The 24,662-nt window shown below is 42.1% G+C and overlaps 1 long non-coding RNA gene across 1 annotated transcript; it reads left to right on the top strand.

Annotated features, from left to right (window-relative positions):
* Positions 1 to 3,995: 3,995 nt before the first annotated feature.
* On the top strand, positions 3,996 to 19,015 carry LOC148115390 (uncharacterized). The gene is made up of 3 exons (XR_015732466.1): positions 3,996 to 6,124; positions 8,968 to 9,208; positions 18,608 to 19,015. It is a non-coding gene; the product is annotated as an uncharacterized LOC148115390 (long non-coding RNA).
* The last annotated feature ends 5,647 nt before the right edge of the window (positions 19,016 to 24,662 follow it).

Genomic DNA, 24,662 nt, shown 5'->3' with positions numbered 1-24,662 from the left:
ACTGTTATGGAGGTGCAGATGACAGACTCAGTAATTCCTCTGTAGAACTGTATCAGCAGCTCCTTGGGCAGTTTGAGCTTTCTGAGTTGGTGCAGGATCCTTTGATGTACCAATATTCAACCACCTCTCAAGGCCGTTTCCCTCGCTTTGTGACAGGAAACTGGTCTTTGTTTCTTGGCATAAATGGAAGACCAGCTGACAAGCAATATGGTTTACGTGGAAATAAACCACCTCAAGGATGTGCCCACCACTTGGAATGGCGGCCATGGGGTGGAAGGAGTTGTTCCTGAAATCAAAATCCAATCTTTATTCTGAAACTGCTCTTTCAGAGGAAGCCCTAATTGACATCTAGGGAGGGTTTGATTAGGGAGAGACATTTGGGATGAAAATAACAAGATCTTTTTCCTCAGATCAACGAAAGGAAAAAGAGTGAGACCGGGCATTTTTCCCTTCTACAAGACACGTTATACTATCAGTTTTTATTTGGTATTTAGCTGGAAGCTGTTTCAAACACGCTCTCCAGTGAGCCTATCCGGGTAATGCCAGTATGCATGTGCTTCCATAGACAGATTCAACATTTGGGGAGAATATCTTGCACGTGGACTATCTAAGGATGATTCATACTCAGCTAAAATGAAGAGAAGCTGAGTCGCACTTGTGGTGTGGAAATCGTGGTCTCACTGTGGAAAAACATCTTGTGGGGATTTTTTTCCTTTTTTTCTTCTTCGGTGCAGCGACACGCAAAGCACCACATCTTGGTTTGAAATTGCCTAACGACAATTTAGAATTAGATTATCTAAATTTAGGTGATTTAGAAACAAAGTTGATTTAAAAGTGAAATGCTGAAAATAAATCTTGACTGGTAATTGGGTAATTGATGGGTATAGGTACCCATGCATGTTATTGGATAAGAACAAAGTAGGAAAAATGTGCTTGCTGGTATCTGTTGTTATTTGTACTGTAAAAAAAAAAAAAAGGGCTGAAGGGCTATTGAGGAAATAAGGGAAGAAATCGAGATTTTTAGTGAAAAATGTTCTTAAATGCAGCATGCTACTTAAGCACAAAGACTATCATCATTTAGCTGGTGTAATGTGTGTCTGCCTTTTGCTTGAGGGTGTTTTCCCCCCCACTCTGCTATCAAGTCATTCCAATGTCTGGCTTGTCCTCCTCCCCTCCCTCCCTGTCTGCGTGATTGTGATTGCTGCTGTCATTTTCACACCTCCCTGGGGAACAGATGCTGAATTCCCAGCTCCCTATGGTCCCAGCAGATGGGTGGAGCTAGGACTTCGTGTATTGGGTGGGTGTGTAGCTTGCGGAAGCCAACCATCTGCTCCCTTGTTTTGTAGGAGGCTCCAAGGCCGGGGTTAAAACACAGGCTTATGAGGAGCTTTAAATCTTCCTTGCCAGATCCGTTGTGCCACCTGCAGCCTGCAGACAGTCATATTTGGCCTCCAGCAGTTGACACTGTAGTGGCCAGCATGGTGGTTGGCAGGACTGAATAACTCACCCTGAAGCTGACAGGAAAGAGGATTTGGTTGTATTGCTTACACAGAGACGTGACAGAAATCGGTCTGCAGATCCCTGGGAAATGTGCCGTCTATCTTATCAGCAAAAGCTTAAGCTGACCAGCCAGAGCTCATATTCCTCTACCTCTGTTTATTTCTGACTCAAGTTCAGCCCTGGGTTATCTGGCTCAGGATCAATCCTGACATCCATTATCCTTGGCCTATGTCTGCATCCACAAGATCTCCTCTATTCAATTCTATCCTGCTGGTTATCAAAATCTCCCTCCCTCCCTCCCTCCCTTTTTGATTAAGTCCTTTTAATTTTGATATGCAACTCTGATTTTGCTTCCAGCAAAGTTCCACGAGTCTCATCCGGCATCCTGACTTCATCCCAAGTAGTAGCTCTTCTCCACCTTTGTTTTGGTCATGATCTGCCATTTTGGCTCCAGCACCCACTCCCTTCTTAAATCCAATCTGTGTTGCCATCTTGTTAGATCTTTGTGCAACTGTGCTGCATTTTTGACATTGAACTTTGACGCTAGGCCAAAGTTACTTACCCTACTGCATGGGTCTCAAACTCGCTGTGTCATGTTGCTGTCATGTGATGTTTCGCAACGTTTTACCCATTCATGGAGCTGGGATGGGCGTGGCCTGCACACGATGCATCCGGCCCATGAGCTGCCAGTTTGACACCCCTGCACGGCCTACTGAGTTTCTCAGACGTACAATAGCTGGGTTGTCTAAGGCAGGTCAGTCCACTTTTACAAGCCTCTTTTGCTGAGGCAATTGGCGCAGTAACCCAGTGGTGTCCCAGCCATTGCAGCTGGCGTGTCTTTGAAAGCAACCAAAGCTTGTTGCTACTGGCAGATAAGATGCTCAGCTGTGATCCAAAGGGGTGGAAAAACAGGGGCTGTTAAGCATCTTGCAATTCAGCTGTTTTGCTACAGCAAAGGGTCCTTGGCGAACAGCGTGTGCAAAGGCAAATACAATCTGGCTGAAAGCAGTGGTACCATCTGCCCACAGCTGTGAAGGTGTCAGAGCCTGAATCTCCAGGACACCTGACAGATGGCTCCATCCATCATTCTAATGCTTCACTTGTTCCTCAGATACAGGAGCTGGAAACAGCACTTACTGTGGTCCTGCAGGGCCATTTGGAAGGTGGACTGCCACCTGTCAGTGGGGAAAAAAATAGAGGGGAGGAGAGGAAGCAAAGAGTCTCCTGCCTTCTCTGCTTCCTTGGTAAAGTAGAAGAACCTGAGCAAGAGCTTGAAGGTCACTCGGCAGAGGCAAGGGGGCTGTGGATTTGGAAAGCCACAGAATGAGAAGACATCATCAGCCTCTTCCTTACGGTTTCTGTGCCTGCGTGCATGTTGGGCACAGGAAGGAGCCTTTGGAACAGGGGTGGGCTCTATTTACCTTTACTACCAGCAAATCGTCGATGACAACATCTGGGGCAGTGGGCAGGGCCTCCCGCCGGTTTTACTACCGGTTCTTCCGAATCAGTCCGAACCGGAGGCAACCCACCACTGTTTTGGAATTGTCAACAGGAGCCCCATAACACCTCCACATCCTAGAAAGTTCATCATCATCTTCAGCAGCAGCAGCCTTTTCAGAATGGATGTCTGACTCCTAATTTTTCACTTGCAGTCCCTGACTGGAGTAGCTGGTGTTGGAGCCTCTCCTTGTTTCAGTTGTGCCTTCTCACCCTACACATCTGGGGCTCAATCAATGGATCTTCTTCAAAGACTGACAGTGGGAAGAAATCTAAGGCTTTCAATCCAGATACTAATTTTGTTTTATTTATTTTTTTAAAATCAAGATGGTTCACACATCAGTCTATATCGGGGATGGGGAACGCTGGCCCTTTTATGACTTGTGGACTTCAATTCCCACAATTCCTGATCCCTGTCATGCTATGCCATGACCCTGAGGTTTAGGGAGTCATGGCATAGCATCTTTTGTGAACCCAGCACAATGGATGAGTTTATAGAATAGAATAGAATAGAATAGAATAGAATAGAATAGAATAGAATAGAATAGAATAGAATAGAATAGAATAGAATAGAATAGAATAGAATAGAACAGAACAGAACAGAACAACAGAACAGAACAGAACAGAACAGAACAGAACAGAACAGAACAGAACAGAACAGAATTCTTTATTGGCCAAGAGCTAAAGGTTTCCTTGAATTGGGTCTTTGCCTGATCTCATTAGGCATCTGGCGGAACACAGCCACCATGTGAGATAATTCTTGTCCAGTAAATTCAAAGCCCTTCAGAAGTAATTCAATCAGGAATCTTCTCTCAATTAATTGAGATAAGTCAAAAACGGGGAGGTGTTTTTTTCTTCTTCTTTCTAGTGGACTTTCGTGAAAAAGTCACTATAACAATTTGGCTCTTGAAAGCTGGAAAGAAAAAGTCCATTGAGATGGTGACATCACCAGGGATGAATGGAAGTAATGCTTAGTCATTTTTTTAAAAAAAGGTTTTGATGAGGTTAAAGGATCCAAATAGATGCATCAAGCTTTGGGATGATTTAACCTTTAAAGGATTAAAAAACAGGCAAAATGTCAGTGTCGCATAGAGTACTGCTGCCAATTCTCAGTGGGGGCAGGGAGTGCTCTCAGAACAGGAAAAGACGTGCTGGGAGGAATATACGCAACCTGTAAATGACAGGTTGCCTGCCACTAGGATAGGTTTTTAATTCTAAAGTGTACATTTGCCACCTTGAGTTATTTATTTAAAAAAGGCAGGATATTAGTTAATTAATCCTACACAAAGTGCTTTTCTTCCCAATGTTAAAGCAGCCACATATTTTCAGGCTGGCATGGAGTTTTTCCAAGTTATCTCCACCTGCATGTACACACACAGCTGCTTCACTTAGCATTTTTCCCAACAAAGCAGAGTGATTATGCATACCTACACTTCAGGAGATAACGGGAGCAGCTTACAGAGCGCAGTATGAATCTGAGGGAAAAAAATGCTGCTGCTTTAATGATTTGAAGAGGGATGTTTTCTATGGACCTCCACAACTTGTAATGTGCTACTTTCTAAGGATTCGCACAGGCCGAAGACTGAGCACATCTGCTCTCTTCTTTAACGTGCTTTTAAGCCCCTGCCTTTCAGACTTTGTCCTTCTGTACATGATCCAACTGAAGTTAATGGAAGCATTTCCAAATTCAGCACAAAGTGACAAGCAGAGTAATTAGATCTTGGCCAGCAATGTTAAGCACACATTGACTCTTTGGCACACATATACAGTCACTTCATCCTCGTTGCTGGCTCTGCAAAGACGGTGATAGATTAGCTGGGTCCTTTATCAGTTTAGAAGTAAGAAACAAGGAAACCCTTTTCAACATATGGGAAACCTTAATCTGCATAGAGAGAGATGTGGAGTGGCATTTGCTCACTTTTTTCCCCCTTTAGACCGTTGAAATGTCTGTTCGCCGAACATCTTTCTCAGCCAAGTTATACTGCATTACATCTATAGATTGTTAATAGCAAACTGCTATCCCTAACATCTGGAGGCTTTGTGTTTTCTGAATACAATTTGGGCAGCATTTCTTTCAGTGCATTAAAAATACAATATGCTTAAGTAGAGACTGTTTGTAGGATTACTCAACAAACTATGCGCCCTACTTTATTCTTTGTTTTCTCTTTTGCAGAGAAAAGGTTCTGTGCAGAACAGAACACTTTCAAGCCCAGGCTTCTATCTGGATTTCCATGTATGCATTTTCAACAATGCCATATTTTATCACTGCTTGTAGCCAGAATTACCAGCCTGGAATTCAACAGCAGTTCCTGGACAGCAAAAGAGGAAACTTTTGAATATTGAATATTCTTGTCCATCAACATGAAGGATCTTGCTTGGATCTCTCTCGATCTCTCTTGATCTCTCTCTCTCTCACACACACACACAGAGACGTTTCCATTGTGTTTTCTGTTCTGAAATAATGCATGTTATATTTCCACGGTTTTAAGTTAATTGTACTTTATTTTTTTTCTTCTTTTCTTCTAACACTGTTAGCACTTTCAGTGTATTAATAATATAACATGCTCCGGAAATTTAGATCCCTTGGTGAGCTACACATTCTGCTGCTAAGAACAATCAAGTGGATATTAACTCCTATTTTCTAATCTAAAGAGAAATGTTGCTAGCTTGAGTCCAGTACTATTTTGTTTCCAAACCAAGAACTCAAACATGACTCGGTCTTTCTGAACTCTGGCATTGGGGAGCCCTTTATTTAGATGAACCCCAACCTCCCCTTTCAGCTCTCTGTGCTTAGAAGGACCCAAAACCGCTTGGCCAATTCTCATTTACTGTCCCCTGCCTGTAGTTGACCTCTGAGCAGGCTGGCTAAATGTGCTGATTCCCTACCAGTGTATTCCTAAAAAGCTCATGCGGTTTCCCAGAGCCACTGCTGGACAGAGGACAGGCTCTTTCCAGCTAGGAAGCAGGTCATTAAAGAAGAGAAGAAGATAATGGGATGCACTGGGTGGTAGGAGACGAGGCCCATGCTTCTGGGAGGCACTGTGCTCCTATTTGGAGGATTAGCTGTACCAAAAGGACCTCTCAAGCCTCTTTGCCTTGGCTGTCTGCAAAATCTTACAGAATTAAGGTGAGTAGAGATGCCAGACTTTATTAATGTAAAACTAAAACCCTCTCCATCTGCATAGGCTTTACAGGGTATATAAGGGAAAGGCCTGTGTTGCAGGTGGCTTATAATTGGTAAAAACTGGAGGAGGAAACCAAACTAGGAAACAAAAAAAAAAAAAAAAAAGATGTATCCAGGTGGAACTAACACTGATCCCACCTGCTTCTCACCTCACCAAGAAAAACCCTGGGAAACACTTTGTAAGGTTGTAGATAACATACCCGATTCTGGAAAGCCCTGTGAGCGCCTCAAAAATATGGTGGGTCAGCTAAGCTATTCTGACTCTGTAAGTTGTCCAGAGTCATGGTAGTGAAATGGGCCACTACATAATTTTATCCATTAATAAATAAGTATACAGTGATTTGTCATCAAAATAGATTCCCGAACTCAAGATGAATTCCATCTAGTGTGTTGTGCCTTGCATGAGGATCATCCTGTTAAAAAGCAAAGCATATTATTCAATATTTGAATTTAGCAGGAATCTTGCTGCTCCCGAGCTTATGCAGAGTGCTAAAGAATACCAAGGAATTAACCAGCAGCAAATCCCATTCAAAATGAAAATTGCTTGTAATATGGGATGTAGACCCTGGGCTTAGCCCAGCTGTCAGTGAATATTGGCATTCATTATAAAGAAATATACAATATGCCTTCTATCTAAACTATACCTTGAAGACAGAGGGTTGCGGAGGGGGAAGAGTGGCTAGTCTTTTAAAAGCAGAGGCAACCCTCCGCCTCCCTCTCCCCCCACTTTCCCCACCTTACTAATAAGAGACCAGATAAGGGACAATGTGGAAACCCTCCTCCTTTTTGTTCTCGCTCCATTTGTCCCAGTAGTCAAAAGCCTTGCGGGTGGAAAGGAACAATGCAGTCTCCGGCATATATCCCATTCAATAAAAGAATTGTCTGCTCATCCAAGAAGATCACAGCAGCACTGTGCTGTTCTCATCCCTTCGGTAATTGCTTTGGTCCATCTAGCGAGTACTTCAGCAAAGGCCGACCAAATGCATCAGGGAAGTGCAAAGTAGGTCACAGCGATGAAAACATGCAATCATCAAAGAGCTAAATGAATGTGGTGCTCTATTTTGCTCTAATGCTTAGTAGAATAAACATCCACGCCTTTGTGTAAATCTTCTGAAAACTCACCGGAATCCTAGTCCAGTCAGGCAGCAAAAGGCATGAGTGGGAGAGGTTTAGGATGGCAGAATGGACTGCATTTTTCCAGACCCATGGGAGCCCTGTTTAAAAAAAACAAAAAACCTTAGGGCTATTTTAAAGAAAGGGGGAGAGAAATTTCCCTCCTCTTGGTTTCATTCCTTGCCATTCATGCTCTCATTCATTGCTCTGTCATGTCCTTTCCCACCCTTCTATACTGAGTTCTGAACCGCAAAAGCCCTAACCACTGCAGCTTCTCTTCACAGGAATTGTATACAGCAACCACTGCATCATTTTAAACAAGAGAATGCCCAAACTCTGCCTACAGGAGTCCAGGCCTTGATAAAATAAGTTATTTAATTGTGAAGCAATTTTTTTTCCCCAAAATAGAGGCAAACCTTGGATGAAGTTTATATTATGCAATTGTATGAAAAATGCCGACTGTGACCTTCTACTCTGAACATTTTGTTTGCTTGATAGTAATGAATCACTGTCAGGCTATTATGAAGCAATCAGGAATTAAACGACAGAGGGTTGTAGTTTCATTTCTGGAATAAGTTTTGATGCCAGAAATTTGACTCCAAGAAACAAGGTTTTGATGCCATGGCTCAGTAAATCCTAATAATATTATTCCTGGACAATTATCCATGCAAATAAATAAATAAAAAAAATAGCTGAGGAAAGTGGAAGAATGGTGTTTGGGCAATCAAGTAAAAAATCAGCTTTTGAAGGGAAAAATCTGTCATATATAAATCATTATCATAGTTTCAGTCTAGCTTTTGACAGCTATGAGTCTGGTCTTTTAGAAGAAACCATGAAAGATAGCATTAAGGTTGTCACATTCTTTGTTTCAATAGCAATCTTGTTCCAAGGATGTTCAGCTCCATAGAATATGATGCCCTTAATCTTATTGAATGTATATCTTACTTCTTCTAAAGGTCTCTCCCCCTCTCCCTCTCCCTCTCCCTCTCCCTGTGTGTGTGTGTGTGTGTGTGTGTGTGTGTGTGTGTGTGTGAGAGAGAGAGAGAGAGAGAGAGAGAGAGAGAGAGAGAGAGATTGATTCAGACATCTGTGTTCCTGCTCATTGTAGATATTTTACACATTTCTGCAGATGGAGGATAACCAGCCATTAATACCCAAGGCAGAAAAAGCACAGCCTCAGAAGTTTCCTTCAATCCCATATATTATGAAATTGGAAACGCCAAAGTTGACGTGCTTTCGGTCCTAGGCTTTCACTGAGTTTCTCATAGCTGGTTGGTAGAGTAATGGCAGAGCACAATCAGATTCTTGACTTCCTCTGATTTTTGTGAAAGTTTGTTGCTCTATGGTAGCAGATATTTTCTGTTACAATCATTGCATGAAAATTTTTCCTAGTACAACGGAGAGTTACGAACTTTGGAAGTGAGATGCAATTGTTGAGAAAGCTCCCAACTGAAAATCCAAGGAAAGGTTTCATTATTACGAACCAAACTAGTGTATTTCTGGACTGAAATATCAGAGATAATGGACTGGGTTGATCTGTGGTAAGTAGGAAGCCATGTAGATTTTCTACAAGTAAATTACAACATCAAACTTAACAGAGTGCTTTGCACTTTAACTTCGCTGTTGTTTAACCTGTTAATTGTTTTTTCTTTCGTATATTTAATATATGACAGGTCACTTGGATTGCAGATAGATAGAAGTTTATAAATATTGGACCTGCCAAAAAATTGGAGAGAAGAGGAACTGGAATATTCTGACTAGTGGTTCAGACTGGTTTGCAAGAACAGGTAGTAAAATTGGTGGGAGGCCCCGCCCACCGCCCTGGATGTCGTCATTGGCGAACTGCACAGAAGCAAAGCGTGAGCTTCATTTGCACACACAAGTGCACAATCCCGTTGCAAACCGGTAGTAAAGGTAAGTAGAACCCATCCCTGATTCTGACTTTGCAAATGCTATACGCTCTACCTTCTGTATCCAGAGACCAAAATAAAGTAAACCAGGGTGAGATCAGTCTAAGAGAAGGTACACTGAATCACCTATCAGCATTGATGCAAACTGTGGTCTTTGAATGAGCATTAAATATGTTACTGTATATGAATGAACACACCTACCATTTATATGGAGCAACTGTTGGAAGTGAATGTGTTCATTCATTATGGATGAGAGCCATAAAATGTTACTTATTTTCTAAATTTATTATTGATATGTCTAGCTCTACTCCAAAAAGTTCAAGTGGCAAAAGATATTAAAGGTAGCTATGTTTGACTTGGTGGAAGGATGCAATGAAAGCAAGATTGACATGGAAGAACAGAAATAGAGAGGCTATAGAGAGGTATAGTGAGTAGTGTAGCTCAGTGGTTCTCAATTTTTTCTTCACCACCAACACTCTTGAAATACCTTTTGTGGCTACAGACCACCAAGATGTAAGATTTAAATCATAACATTTCTTCAAGCTTTCATGGACCCCCTGTGATGATATTGCAGTCCCCCCCCCCCACCAGGAGTCCGCAGGCCACAGGTTGAGAACCACTGGTGTAGCTTATTCATTTTATGCCTTAAATTTGTTTTCTAATTCTTAGTCCTTTTCTGCACCCTGCATAACATTCCTGGGCTCTATGTATGCATGCATATGCAGGTTACAAATCAGATTTTTGCTAAGCCATAAAACATTGTTCGCAAACCATAGTGATTGGCCATATTACCGATTGTGTCAAAATCAAACCAATTACATCTATCACTTAGCACAACTGGTAAACTCAGTCTCTCCGTGAGTTGATGGATGTTTATAAGAAAGCTGGAGAAAAGGGCAAGGAACTCATTCTTCTTTAAGCTGCAGATTTTGGGTAACTCTACTCAAACGTCACTATCAATGTCCCTGCCTTGTAAACTGCCCTGGAGAATATATTAGGAAATCTTGAGCAGTAAGGTTTAAATAACATTCATCCCAGGGGAGAGGTTTATTCAGACAGCTAATTTTAGTTAGAGAGCCAGTTGCTTTATATTCCTTCATCCTATGGACAAAAGCAATTTTGCTCATGGTTAATAGTCTTTTAATTGGAAGTCCCACAATTTAAAGATGAGCTGGGCTGCCCAATTGGAGGTTGAACCACTGAAATGGTTACATTTTTTACACAACATTGTAAAAAGTGCAAATAATTCTTAGATTTTGCTTGGGCTTGCCCAACCTTTGAGGCTGAAAGATGATTGTCTCATTTGTGGCACAGCCTGTGGCACAAGCCAAACATTGGGATTCATTCAGTGAGGCATTATTCACTGGGATCTGGGTAGTGTTTTTCGGAAACATTTCTGCATGAAGCTGGTGCCTCCTCTCTCAATCCTACTTTTCTTTGTGTGTTTTCACGTCTTAAAACTTTCAACTGCTCCTAATATACAGCATTCCCATATCAGAATGGATTTCCTATTTTCTGACTCATAACTAGGTTCATCCTCCTACTGAAGACTCCTTTTTCTTTTAACATCAGAAAATTGTCTATCTCTTTCTTTTTAGAGATGGCACCAGGGAGTTGGTGCAAGAGGAAGAAGTGGATGTTGTGAAACTAGGTCCACAGAGAAGAGTACTGGGGGAACTATATGATGCTCTGGTCTTGGAGAGTTTTGGTACTGGAGGAAATAGAAAATAGATGGTGATGGTTATGAAGGGAAGAATGAGAACAGAGACTTTTCTGAGAGCAGAGAGCTGCAGTGGCACAGTGGTAGAATGCAGTACTGCAGGCTACTTCTGCTGATCACCGGCTGCCAGCAGTTTGGCAGATTGTCACTGACTCAAGGTTGACTCAAGCCTTCCATCCTTCCAAGGTTGGTAAAATAAGGTCCCACATTGTTGGGGGCAATATGCTGACTCTGTAAACTACTTAGAGAGGGCTGTAGAGCACTGTGAAGCAATAGATAAGTGCTATTGCTTTTCAACTAAGGAGGTATCAACCCATCCTGTTAGTACAGCCTGGACTTATGTTGGAGAGAGCTAAGCAATTAGAGATGCCAGAGAATGCTAGACTGAAGGCACAGTGCCCAGAAGAGAGGGGATGAGTTTGAGTATTGAGACTGACTGGTTTTAGTATTGGCTGCTCCTAATGGTGCCATGTTTCTTCAGGTCTTTATGGATGATGGGAGCTTGATTAGATGCCTTGTTAGCCAAGTCCTATGGCTGCTGTAGCATGGCATGTCCATCAGACCAATCCTTATGTGCTCAACAATGATCTCCAGATGATGAGACATCAGAAAGACTGCTGTAAGTTGTCTGGGGTAGAGGAAAGAATTTATTCCCCTCTTGAGATGTAGAAGCAATAGAGGTATTGGACCAAATTGCACCTGAGTGGGCTTTCCCTTTTGCTGATCCAAGGAAGCTTGCTGCACAACATTAAGAGATCAAGCAAAACTACAAAGAAAACAATTGACAAAAGACCGTTGACCTCAGATTCAATCCTATAGCCCTGTTCAGCATGATGGTAAGAACTAAGAAAGAGCAGTATTTCTTCACTCTTTATGAAGAAAACTCCACCCTTATTGCTCAAGACTTTATATTCTTCATGGCAATTTACAAGGCCAGGACAATGATGGTGCTATGGAGGGTTTGCTGGGCATCTGAAAAACAAAACTGCTTAGATTTGCTTTGAGATGGATGCTAGGTGGACAGGTCTGGAAAAAGTACTGGAATCCTTTGTTATATGGTTCCAATAGAAGAGAATATCTGTAGCACAGGGTTGAACTGTGGAGTTTTTGGTGCTTTGGTGCTCTCTGAGCTTGCAGATATTTCATTACCTGACTAGGTAACATCATCAGTGCTGGTGAGTGTGAGGTTTGCTCTCTGTTTACAGTATATAGAGTAGCTTGCCCTGTGAGTGTTGGTGAGCAGGGCCGTTTTCTCCTTGGTAGTTCCTTAATTAGGTTATTATTATGTAAATTGAGTTTGAGCATCTTGATTCTGAGGAAGCAGAAATGGTTCTCTACAAGGAGGTTTCAGGATGCAGTGGGCCAGGCCAGTTGGGAATATACTTTTGAGTGTATAGCATCTCCTCCTTAAAAAGGTACTGCTTGTAAAGGCAGTTTTATGCAACTGTTGACCATTTTCCAAAGAAGATGGTTAAGAAAGTGGAGATGATGATTGAAAAAGTGGTGGATCAAGAGGTGAAGATCCTAGAAGATTCTCGGTCATCCAAGTCATAGTTGTCTCAAAGGTGCTTTTTTCTTCAAAAGGCAACAGGATGGTTTTTTTGTGAGGAGGACGAGGAGGAGGAGGAGGAGAAGAAGAAGAAGAAGAAGAAGAAGAAGAAGAAGAAGAAGAAGAAGAAGAAGAAGAAGAAGAAGAAGAAGAAGAAGAAGAAGAAGAAGAAGAAGAAGAAGAAGAAGTTGAGACTAGATATTGGGGGGATGGAAGGATAGGTTTTGATAGGATGGTGGTGGGGTGGGAATAGAAGAATTGCATTTCTTTGCAGTCTTTAGCATTCTCTGAGAGCTGTTGAAACTACTTGGGGGTTTATCTGTGCCCTCAGGGTCACCTGAATCAGAGTGCAAATGGGTGTGGAACCAACTTGGAACTGCAGAAAGGACTGTGTTGTAAACTGGAGATAGTTGGTGTCTTATGCCTCTTCCTCTGTTGAAGGAGGGATGTTCCAATGTAGATGGATTTTTTTTTACCCCTCTTTCAAACCAATTGTCCTCTTGTCTCAACTGTCAGTACCTATCCTTCCATCCCCTTGCCATCATAACTGATGAATCTTCTTGGATGAGAAACAAAATGTTTTCTTCTTCCTCCTCAAGGAAAAAAACAATTTGGCTTTTGAAGAAAAAAGCACTTTGAGATCCTAGGGGGACATAGCTGTACCATTTCACTCTAGGTTCAAGACTCAAATATGCAACCAAGTCTATATTGGTTGATCTTGTAGATGATATGAGGTAAGACGAGGATAATGGAAATGTGACTTTCCCGGTCCTGGTTGATCTCTCAGCTGCCTTTGATGCCATCAGTCTTGGTATCCTTCTGAATCAATTTTGAGATTTACAAGGTGGAGCACTCTTTTTCTAGCCAAAAATAATTGTGTTCTGTTCCAAGAATTTGCACTCAGTAAAAAGCAAGTTTATATACGCATTAAATTTCTACACCACCCATCTTGCGTAAGTGACTCTGGGCGATTTACAACATGAACTGTAAAGTTGTTAAGTAGCAAAGAGCCAAGGTGGTACAGTGGTTAGAGTGCAGTACTGCAGGCTACTTCAGCTGACTGCTAGCTGCAGTTCAGCAAATCAAATCTCACCGGCTCAAGGTTGACTCAGCCTTCCATCCTTCCGAGGTAGGTAAAATGGGGGCGATATGCTGACTCTGTAAACCGCTTGGAGAGGGCTGTAAAAGTATAATGAAGTGGTATATAAGTCTAAGTGCTATTGCTATTGCTACTTTGCAAGGAGAGGAAAAAAATCACAATTTACAGGTAAGCTTAAGAGAGGGAAACTGGGTGTCTAGGTCCTTCCTGTAACCAAATAGTCAAGCAGAATAAAGAATTTCAGAGTATATGCCTTCATGTTTGCGTGGTTGATGTTAAAGCCAATGAAAAGTATAGGAGCGAAATCTTCTTTCCTCACTTGGTACCCCCAACATCGCTACAACCATCCTGCTTTGCTTCCTTTCCTTTGCTACTTCATTAAGCCCTGACTCAATGAAATGAATTGGTTTCCTGCACAGAGTTAATTAGCTGCTGTCCTAACTTTGCAGTTTTTAACTATAAGAGGGAAAAATAGTACCTTTAAGTGTGATTTGTCTCTTTTACGGCTGCGTTTGACTCATCACGTTGCATGTTCATTTTCCACAAATCCCCAATGTAAGGAGTGATTTATGCAACCACTTCCTGGAATGGGGTTCCTAAGATGTTTCCTCCACTGTCCATGTGCGTATGCTCTACCACTGGTTCTCTTGGCTATTGGCAATGCTTGGCCCTTGTATTTTTTAAAATAAATGGGGATGGAGAGGCTGCAATGAGCACTTAGTGGCGAGGGCCATTTTGTCACTATTCTACCATCCTGTTTTTCCTTCCTCATCTTCCTCATCTTTTAACTATAACCTCTTGACATAGAGCAGCAGTTCTCAACCTGTGGTTCCATGATCCCCTGGGAGTTGAGATTTCATCACAGAGAATCTGCGAAGGCTTGAAGAAATGTTATGATTTAAATCTTGAGTTAAACCTTGGTGGTCTGTGGCCATGGTCTGTGGCCACAAAAGGTATTTTAAAGGTGGTCCGTGAAGAAAAATTTGGAAACCACTTAAATAGAGAATGCATCTGACATTGCCATGCATGTGAGATGGGTGATTATAACACCTGTTGGAAGAAATGTCCATCTGTGTTCAGTTCCAACTGGGAAGAAAGACACTGGAAACATGGAGACTGCTTGGAAAGATGGTTTAATGCAGTGGTGAAATCTAAAATTTGTTACTACCAGTTCTCTTTGGGGGGGTAATGTGACTGGGTGGGCGTGACCATTTTTTTTTTTTTACTTTTAAAACCATTTTTTACATGTAAAACCATGTAAAAAATGCTTTCAAAAGGCTTTTTAAAAACCCTCTGACGATCAGGCTACTCAGCTCGGATTGTCAGAGCTTGGATCGTCAGAGCCATTTAAAAGAAAAAAAGTTTTTTTCCTTTTAAATGGCTCTGACAATCCAAGCTGAGTTGCCTGATCGGCAGGCAACTCAGCTGGGATCGTCAGAGCTTGGCTCATCAGAGGCATTTAAAAGAAAAAAAGCCTCTGATGATCGCACGACTCAGCTGGGGATGAGGGGCGGGGGCAGGGGTTTTTGCTACCGGTTCTCCGAACTGCCCGCCACCATCGCTACCTACTCGCCTGAGCTGGTCTGAACCGGGAGCATTTCACCCCTAGTTTAATGGTGGACAGGACCATGTGATTTGAGGTCCTGGACAAAAAAGAGCACCTGGGTGAGAGAGGGGAAAAGATTTATACCCTCTGTTGGGCTTTGAACTTGCTTTCTGTTCCTGTGGCAAGAAATGTATCCTGATTGGTTATCAGACTCCCATGGGGCCATGCAGGGATAACTTTGTAGGTTGAGTTTCAGGCTTGGTTGACTCTTGCTGGGTGATGGTAATGAAGGGGCTTTGGGCAATTCTATTATGGCTTAATGGCTTTGCCCTGGTTTGGATCTTGAGTGAGGGCTAATCCTATCACCCTGGACTGAAGGTCTTTTGTGTTGTAGATTAGGTGGCCCAGTCTTTCTGGGGGTGTTAACAAAGGTGGGGGCTGCTTTCCAAGAGCATGTTTCTCTTTTTCTCATCTAGGAAGGTATAACATTCTGCCTTTTTAATATTTCCTAGAATATTTCATTCTTCTGGGAGAAGGGTGGGTGCTAACTTCCTACACACCCAAATAAGTTCTTGTTATTGTTATTCTCTAGGGCAGCATTTCTTAAAGTGGGGTCCTGGGACTCATGGGAGGCCTCCAAGATTCTTGGGAGGGAGGGCGTCCACAAAGACCACAAATTATTTGCCAGTCCATGTTGAAAAATAACAGTATTAAAGTCCCATCAAACAAACATGAATAGTGGTAACAGCAGCAAACATATCAATTTAATTTTTCATACAGTAAACATAAAAATAAAAGTTCTTTTGGGATTCTCCCTCATTTTTAAAACTGGGAAGGGATCCTGAAAAGTTTAAGAAACTCTGCTCTTGGGAGATGTCAGCCAAGTTTTTAATTTGGCATATTGCTTCCTGATGTCAGATGAAATCTGAGAGTCTTATTTTTAAGGACTCGTAAATGAAAAGGAAATATGATGCATGCCTTTGACATCCAAATTAATTGGGAATGAGTGAGGTAATGTTGAGAGGTGCCATGAGGATGACGGAAGAATCTGGCCTGCCCTGCAGAGATGAGGAAAGTCAGTGAGATCAGTTTCTAAGAAAATCCTATTTGATATAGGAACTCAGTAAAGTTTTCCTTTATTGTCTGTAACTAAGCAGGGAAAGGCAAAGAGGATGAGAAAGGCCAGATTATTTTGTCCTTTAAAGATAACTGTTTGCCTTATTATGAAGACTTTTTAAGATAGCCACTCTCAATTATATAATCTCTTTCATATTATTCCATTCTTAACACAGTTTGTGATCAGGGGTGGGCTTCAAAAATTTTAGCAAGGGGTTCTCTGCCCGGTTGCTGGGTGGACGTGGCCAAGGTGGGCGTGGCCTAGTCGGCCTCCTGCACCATGGTAGGGGGCCATTTTTGCCCTCCCCGGGCTCCAGAGGCTTTCCTTGAGCCTCCAGGAGGATGAAAAAGGCCTCCCCAGTCTCCAGAGGCCTTCTGAAGGCTGGAAACGGGCCTGTTCCCGGCCTTCCCCAACTTCTGGTAGGTCCGTTTTTCACCCTCCCTGAGTCTCTGTGTGCACCCTGCACTTATCTGCATCCAAAATAGGCTGTGTGGGGACTCCTGGGAGGGGCGGGGTGGTTGGGGCCAGCCAGGAGTGGCATTTGGGGGTTCTCCGAACTGCACAGAATCTTAGCTAGAGGTTCTCCCGAACCCCTGCGAACCCCCAGCAACCCACCCCTGTTTATGATATTGCCAGAAGAGACTCTGCTTATGATATATTCCAGACAAAAGTGTTTTGGAGAGGAAAATGAAGGTTTGTTTGTTTTTTTCCCCTCAAAGGCAAAGGAAGATGAATTGATGTTGCTAGACTATAGCTCCTAGCATCTTTCACCATTGGCCCTAATGGCTTGGATCACTAGGAAGAGCAGTGTCTGAAGGCCTGTGAGATCACTACATAGGTAATTAGCCAGAGCTCTTTTAATTGGGCCAATTGAAAAGGTGCTCTTAACAGAAAATAAAGTGGTTCAGTCGTTCTCCAGGGATCCTAATCCTTCCTTCCTATTCATAGGATGCATCCAGAGAAAGCACTAAACCAGGGGTCCCCAAAGTGGTCAGTATCGACCCCCAAGAGGAGAGGAGACTGTTCGTGGTACAGGTAGTCCTCAACGTACAACCACAATTGAGCCCAAAATTTCTGTTGCTAAACAAGGCAGTTCTTATGTGAGTTTTGCCCCACTTTACGAACTTTCTTACCACAGTTGTTAAGTCAGTAACGTGGTTAAGTGAATCTGACTTCCCCATTGACTTTGCTTGTCAGAAGGTCACAAAAAGTGATCGCAGGACTCTGGGATACTCTCAACTGTCATAAATATGAACCCGTTGCCAAGGGTCTGAATTTTGACCACATGACCATTGGGAAGCTGGAAGAATGGTCCTACTGTAAGTTGCTTTTTCAGTGCTGTTGTAAAATCGGTCACTAAATGAATGATTGCAAGTCGAGGACTATCTGTATCATTACTTAAAGGAGTATTTATTAAATTATTTTCATATAATAGATGTTTGATTGTTGATGAACAAGCTGAAACTCTGGGAAGTTCAGGAAGGGGTTTGGGGATACCTGCTCTAAACATGCAGTCGACCTGCCTCATGGATGACACTCTACATAGAAGCCAGAGGAAGCCTTTCTACTGGATTACTTCCCTGTTTTCTTTGTGGAAACACAAAGAGCACACCGAGGCCTCTTTATTCTGTTTCCTGGGTTTGCCCAACACAATCATAAACTAACCGTACTGCCTGGATTCACACAACAGATTGAGTCTCAAGCTAGCCTTCTCGTCTACCATGTTGTGTAATCCATGCTGCAATTCCGAAGCATCTGTGCTTAGATTAAACCCCTGTAATAGCCCTCACTCGAAGAAATGCCTGGGGTCAGCCAAGAAGCTGTTGCACTGCTTGTGTTTCTAAAGGGGCGAGCGTGTGCAGATGTCGAGAGAGAAAATAGCCCCCTCTGCTAATCAATATGTGGCTCCATTACTGCTCTCTTGCCAAGTATGTAGCAGCTGTTTTTCTGGCTGTAGGCAATCACTCTGCTTTTTCCAAGGGAGCTGGAAACAGCAGCCTTGGCTCACCTTGTGGAGATGAAAGTTGACATGTATTAAACACTGTGTAAACTGGGGAACAGGCACAGATTGAAAAGAAAGAGATGTGGAAGAAGAACGTTGCTTAACAGATTAGCAAAACTTCTCGATATCAGAGAAAAGGCCCTGTATTTTCACACTTTGGGGCCTGCTGGTGTAAGAATCACAAAGGCCATCTCAGTTTGCCCTGTCTTGGTTTGATACTTGTGAATGAAAGGAGCAGGAGGAGAATGTTTGTATTTCACAGCTCCTCCATGATCCCTGGATGGAATATCAAACAAAGATCTTTCTTTTCCAGCAAATAAAATTCCCATAGCTATTCTTGACAAGCTTATAGCTTTCCTTTTCTTTCCAGGTTCTTAAGAGACTGGCCATGTCTTTCTTGGGAATCGCTCAGCTACTGGCCCTTCTACAAATCGGATGTCAGCGTTCCAAGTAATCCATCTGCTAAAATCAGAACTCTGAGGCAGGTAGATTCATCAAAGAACAGGTTTATTGGATACATTATATCGGCACAGCTAGTGAAAACCAACTCTAAAAATTCCCGCGGTTTTTCTAGTTAAAAGAGCAAATATTTCCCTCCCCAGATGTCACCGGTCACATTGTCCAATGTGAATAGCTGGCAGGGTGCTTGGTCATTCCTCTCCTCCCTCAACTGCCACCTGTTGGGATGACCTTGGTTCCCACAAGAAAACTTTTCGTTTTGACTATAGCAAGCCCATCTATTTTCCCCCCTCCGTTCCCCCTCTCAAAGTTTGTGGCAACTATATATATATATATATATATTTTAAATGTTTTATTATTAAGAAATTATAATAATACAATTTTTGTCCATCCGGTTACATAGTATGGAAAAAGAAATAAATACAAATTACATATTATACATATATAGATAATCTTTGCAAACCAGTTACATGGTATAAAAAATTGTGTTCTCATATCATTCTTAGTGTATATATATATAATAATCTTTAACGATAAATTAGTAAATACATAAATCATGTCTTTTGCTTACCCATGTAACCTTTCCTTGCCTTATTATATTTCCTACCATCCACAGTACATCTTCTCTTTCTATTTCATTTTACTATTTCTTGTACTTGCTCTGGTCTCTTTCCTTTTTATTTCAATTTCCTCTTCTATAACCACCCGTACCACTTGTCCCATACGCTGTAATAATCAGAATCTTCTCTGTCATTAATTTCTAATGTTAATTTATTCATCTCGGCACATTCCATTATTTTGCCAATTACTTGTTCCTTAGTTGGTATTTTTTCTCTTTCCATTGTTGAGCGAAAGCGATTCTTGCTGCTGTTATTATATGCACTGCCAAGTATTTCTTCTTTTTTGCCATTTCCGTCTTAAGAATTCCCAGGAGAAGTATTTTAGGATCTAATTCAAAGGTTTCACCTATTATTTCTGAAAGCCAATTACAAATCATCTTCCAATATTTTTTTGCTTGAGAGCAGGTCCACCAGCAGTGGTAAAAAGTACCTTGCTGGTGTCCACACTTCCAGCACTTTGGGTTTGAGTTAGGGTAAATCTTGGCAATCCTAGCTGGTGCTAGGTGCCACCTATAAATCATCTTGTACTGGTTCTCCTTGTAATTGGTTGCCTTGGTAAGTTTTATATTGTTGTTCCATATTTGATCCCATTCTTCCAGATTTATATTTTTTCCAATATTTTTGGCCCATGCTAGCATTGGGTCTTTAACCACTTCTTCCATCAGGTCATATTCTACTAAATAGTTGTACAATTTAGCTAATAATTTATTATCTGTACCCATCCAAATTTTATCAAAATCTTTGCTACCCATTTCTATACCATATTGTTCTTTATCTTTTTTGTATCTTGATTTTATCTGTGCGTATGTCCACCATTCAACAAAAGTGCCTTGTTCTTTTAATTGTTCTATTGTTTTGAGGTTCCCTGCCTCATCTAGGATTTCTTTATATTTTACAGTTTTACCATGATCCAGGACGTTTGGGTAAATTATCGCCTCCATGGTTGAGAGCCAGCTGGGAATTTTAGTGTAATGTTTTCGTCTTATTTCTTCCCACGTTGACTTCAATATGTCCCTCAATTTATGTTTGTTGAAATGTGTTTTGTTTTTTTTCCCCGTTTCCCATAAATAGGCATGCCAACCCATCTGGAGATCATGCCCTTCTAGCGTTAGAATTCTTTTGTTTGCTAAAGTCGCCCATTCTTTTAGCCAAACAAGAATTGCTGCTTTATAATATGTTTCCCATATAGGTAATCCGAGCCCTCCTCTATTTTTTTTATCTTGTAAACTCCTAATTGCTATTCTTGGTTTTTTTCCTCCCCAAATAAACTTCCTAATAGTGGCATTAAGTTCGCTAAAAAAAATTTTTTTGGAACAGGTACAACAGTTTGGGTAGGATGCTCATTTTAATTGTTGCTATCCTCCCAAGGAAGGAAATTTGCAACTTCCCCCACTTCTCTAAATCTTGTTTTATCCTTTTTACCAAGGGGACATAGTTGTCCTCTTTGAGGGCCAGGTACTTTGTTGAGATCCATACTCCCAGATATTTAACTTTTTTCACAATTTGGATTCCCATAGATTCCTCCAGGGCTTCTTTCTGGTTTTTCGTCATATTTTTGGTGAGCATTTTGGTTTTAGATTTATTTAATTTGAGTCCTGCTACTTCTCCATATTTATCGAGTGTTTCCAATATTTGTATACCTGTTTCCACCGGTTCTTCCATAATTAAAACAACATCATCCGCAAACGCTTGAACTTTATATGTTTCCTTCCTGATTTTAAGCCCTTTGATTTGATCACTCTCTCTAATCTTCTTCAATAGCACTTCTAGTGCCAATATGTACAAAAGTGGTGACATTGGGCATCCCTGTCTTACTCCTTTGCTGATCTGAAATGTTTTGGTGAGTTCACCGTTTACTAAAATATTGGCCCTTTGCTTCTCATAGATCGTATTTATTGTATTTGTAAAATTTTGTCCAAATCCCATTATGTTCAGTTGTTGCTTTATAAACTCCCAATTCAAATTGTCGAAAGCCTTCTGTGTGTCTAAAAAAACTAATGCCACCTCTTTTTCCGGGTGTTCCTCGTAATATTCTATTACATCCAGAATCGTCCTTGTGTTATTCCTAATTTGCCTCCCTGGGAGTTTGTGACAACTATAAGGCAGCTCAAGAGGGCTTCAGTCAGGTTTACTTCAGAGTTGACATCGGACTTATTAACCAAGTGGCTTATGGCCTCAGTCTGCAGAAGTAGACTGCCCAAGTGCTAACGCCTACACAGGGGATAGTGTAGAGCCATTCCTGGGTTGATCTTGAAAAAAAAGGAGGAACAAGATGGGGCCTAATTAATTCTTGGATGGGCTAATGCAAGGAAATCCTAGAGCTACGGGCTAAAGTAGCCTAGGCTCTAGCATCCTGGAAAAAGACAGGGCAAAAGTACATTTATATAGTTGCCAAGAAAACGACATGGACATGTTGTGCATGTGATAAGGAGAAAATTAAAACAAAAATAGATATGCATAAATAACTAAAAAGCTTGGGTAAGCAAAAAAGTAATCCCAGATGTATTGTGGGACAAGGTGAATGACAGTTAGGAAAACAGAAAGTCCGGTGACTCATATTAAGAAAAAGGAAGTTGCTAGCCAAATATTGCTTGTAAAAATATGTAGTTAACATTAAACTATGTACATGGACATATATTTCATATTTTTTGCTGATATCTGTAAAATATATTGTAAAGCAGGGGTCCCCAACCCTCAGGCTGTGGCCTAGTGCCGGGCTGCAGTCCATTTGGAAATGGTCGTGTAAGCGGTGGGCAAGCACACAAGCACACAAAGCTGCAATTGTGCAGGGGGAGCACACACGCTCAAAACCATCCCCTCTCTCCCCCACGCTGCCACCACCGCCATTGGTCCACAGAGCTGAAAAGGTCGGGGAAACAATCTTATGACTTTCTGACATGGGGGTTGTGGTTTTTGCTTATAAGACCGTCAGCAAATGAGGAGGGGGCTTTGAGCTGAACCTCCTCCTGTCCTTCTGTGCAGAATAAAGCTTTGTGAATCAGTCTCCACCTTGGTGAGTTCAGTTGGGCTTTAGTACCCTGGGAGTACTAAAAGGGGCGTGGTGGCTCAGTGGCTAAGATGCTGAGCTTGTCGATCGAAAGTTCGGCAGCTCAGCGGTTTGAATCCCTAGTGCCACGCAATGGGGTGAGCTCCCGTTACTTGTCCCAGCTTCTGCCAACCTAGCAGTTTGAAAGCACGTAAAAAATGCAAGTAGAAAAATAGGGACCACCTTTGGTGGGAAGGTAACAGCATTCCGTGCACCTTTAGCGTTGAGTCATGCTGGCCACATGACCACGGAGATGTCTTCGGACAGCACTGGCTCTTCGGCTTTGAAACGGAGATGAGCACCATCCCCTAGAGTCGGAAATGACTAGCACATATGTGCGAGGGGAACCTTTACCTTTAGCTTTTTACCCTGGGCAAGAACCCCGTATTGGGCTCGGATATCACATGAAGTCACCATTATATATCTCACCCCTCCGTTCCAGTTTACTAGCTGTTGCTTGTCCACAAAGCACATCCTTACAAATAACTACAAAATATCAGGTATGGAAAGCTGCCTGAGAACAGCAGGTGCCTCGGCCAGAGAGAAGGCAGCTGCGTTATTTGTGATTCTGCTCTGAGCCAGGAAAGGGCTCAGCATTATCCAAAGGGAGTAAGAAACTGCTTAGATGCCTGCCTCTGTCAGCAATCAGTTCCTTTGAAGATATCCTTGTCTGACCTACAGTGAAAACCCTGGTTTCTTTTAATGAGAGAAGGAGAATATGAAGCTGAGAAAACAACTTGATTTGGAGGAAAGTGGATTGCTGGGCATTGAGGCAAAAATGTTTGTATGTTTAGGCACCATTCCTAGTTTCTTAAATCTTAGGAGGATGGAGAGCCCTAATTTACTTATCCTTTTTCTTGTTTTAATGACACCTTTAGCCTTACGTTGGCTTGGACTGTGGCAGCACCAGCAGCTGGGCTTCTGCGATATACCCTCCTTTAAGGCAGATTGTGCCTGTCTCGATCTGCTGCTGGAACAAATCTGCGGCCTAGTATTGTTTCTTATCTGCATTCACAGCCAACAGTATCACTAAGAGCTGAAGGTGCGCGGGGAGAGATAGGAATCCTTACGCAGGCAGTCCTGGGACCACTTGAGCAGGGAGATAGTAGGCTTCTTCGGCTGCTGACATTTCCCTCTCATTTCCCTCCAGCATTTCTGCTTAGAAAACCAGGATATGTTTTGAATGGAATAGCTCTTTGTTTTAAAAATGCAGCACCTTTTCAGGCTGGGCACAAGGAATAGGCTAACCTCTGAGGTGACCACATTTTACCGTCTTAGTTGAGAATGAATCTCGTTGACCTGGATCAGACTGAGCCGACATATTTAGGATGTGAATGAGGAAAAATTAGACCAGCCTGGTTTGCAATCAATGGCTGGAGTTTAGTTTGTCGTGAAAGCAACTGCCTGAGGACTCCTGGATTGGGGCTGAAAGGTGAAAAGAAGCAGTATGCTCCTTCCAGTGGCGGGTTGCTACCGGTTCTCCCTGGTTCGGGAGAGCTGGTAGTAGAAATTTTGATAGGAGAGCGAACCGGTTCGCTCTGAACATCAGTTGGGCCCTCCCCCCCCCGCCCCTGCGCTATACCTACCTTTATTTCTTTCATGTTTAGCTCAGTTGTAAGGCGCGGCAGAATGGATTGTTGTTTTTTTATTCAATGCGCTTGCGCAAAGCATAAGTTTGGCGATCGTGTGCAAATGGCATGCGCAATGCGAACTGGTGGTAAAATTGGTTAGAACCCACCACTGGCTCCTTCCCATATTTGGGTAGACCAGGTTGCTTTAATAGAAAACCCGTTTAATCTCCCCTGGTACAAGCTGACAAAGCAAGGAGAACCTGTGGCTTAGAGGTTAACACATCTGCCTAACATGCAGGCAAGCCCAGGTTCGAATCCTAGAAGGGTATGAGTAGCTGATGAGAGATAAATAGCTTGAAATAGATCTATACTAGTCTCCCTTTATTTCTTTGTCAGTAAATATAAATTTAACACAAAATAGTTTGTCGTGAAAGCGACTGCCTGAGGGTTCCTGGATGGGGCTGAAAGGCAAAAGGAAGGATTATGCTCCTTCCCATATTTGGGTATACCAGGTTGCTTCGATAGAAAACCCATATATATAATAAATACTGTATATAATATAAATTATAGAAGATTCTTAAAGTGGATATAAAGATAAAACCAGAAACTTTTCTTTTGGGTTTGATGGGAAAAGACTTGGGGTGGGGGGTGGAATTGGAGTTTTGATGTTATATATGTTGATGGCAGCAAGATTACTTTATGCACAGAAATGGAAGGACGCTTCAATCC

The sequence above is a fragment of the Pantherophis guttatus genome, chromosome 2 (genome assembly GCF_059756535.1).
Source record: "Pantherophis guttatus breed Tessera chromosome 2, ASM5975653v1, whole genome shotgun sequence".
NCBI classification, from domain to species: Eukaryota; Metazoa; Chordata; class Lepidosauria; order Squamata; family Colubridae; genus Pantherophis; species Pantherophis guttatus.
This window is presented reverse-complemented; position numbering and strand designations above follow the sequence as displayed.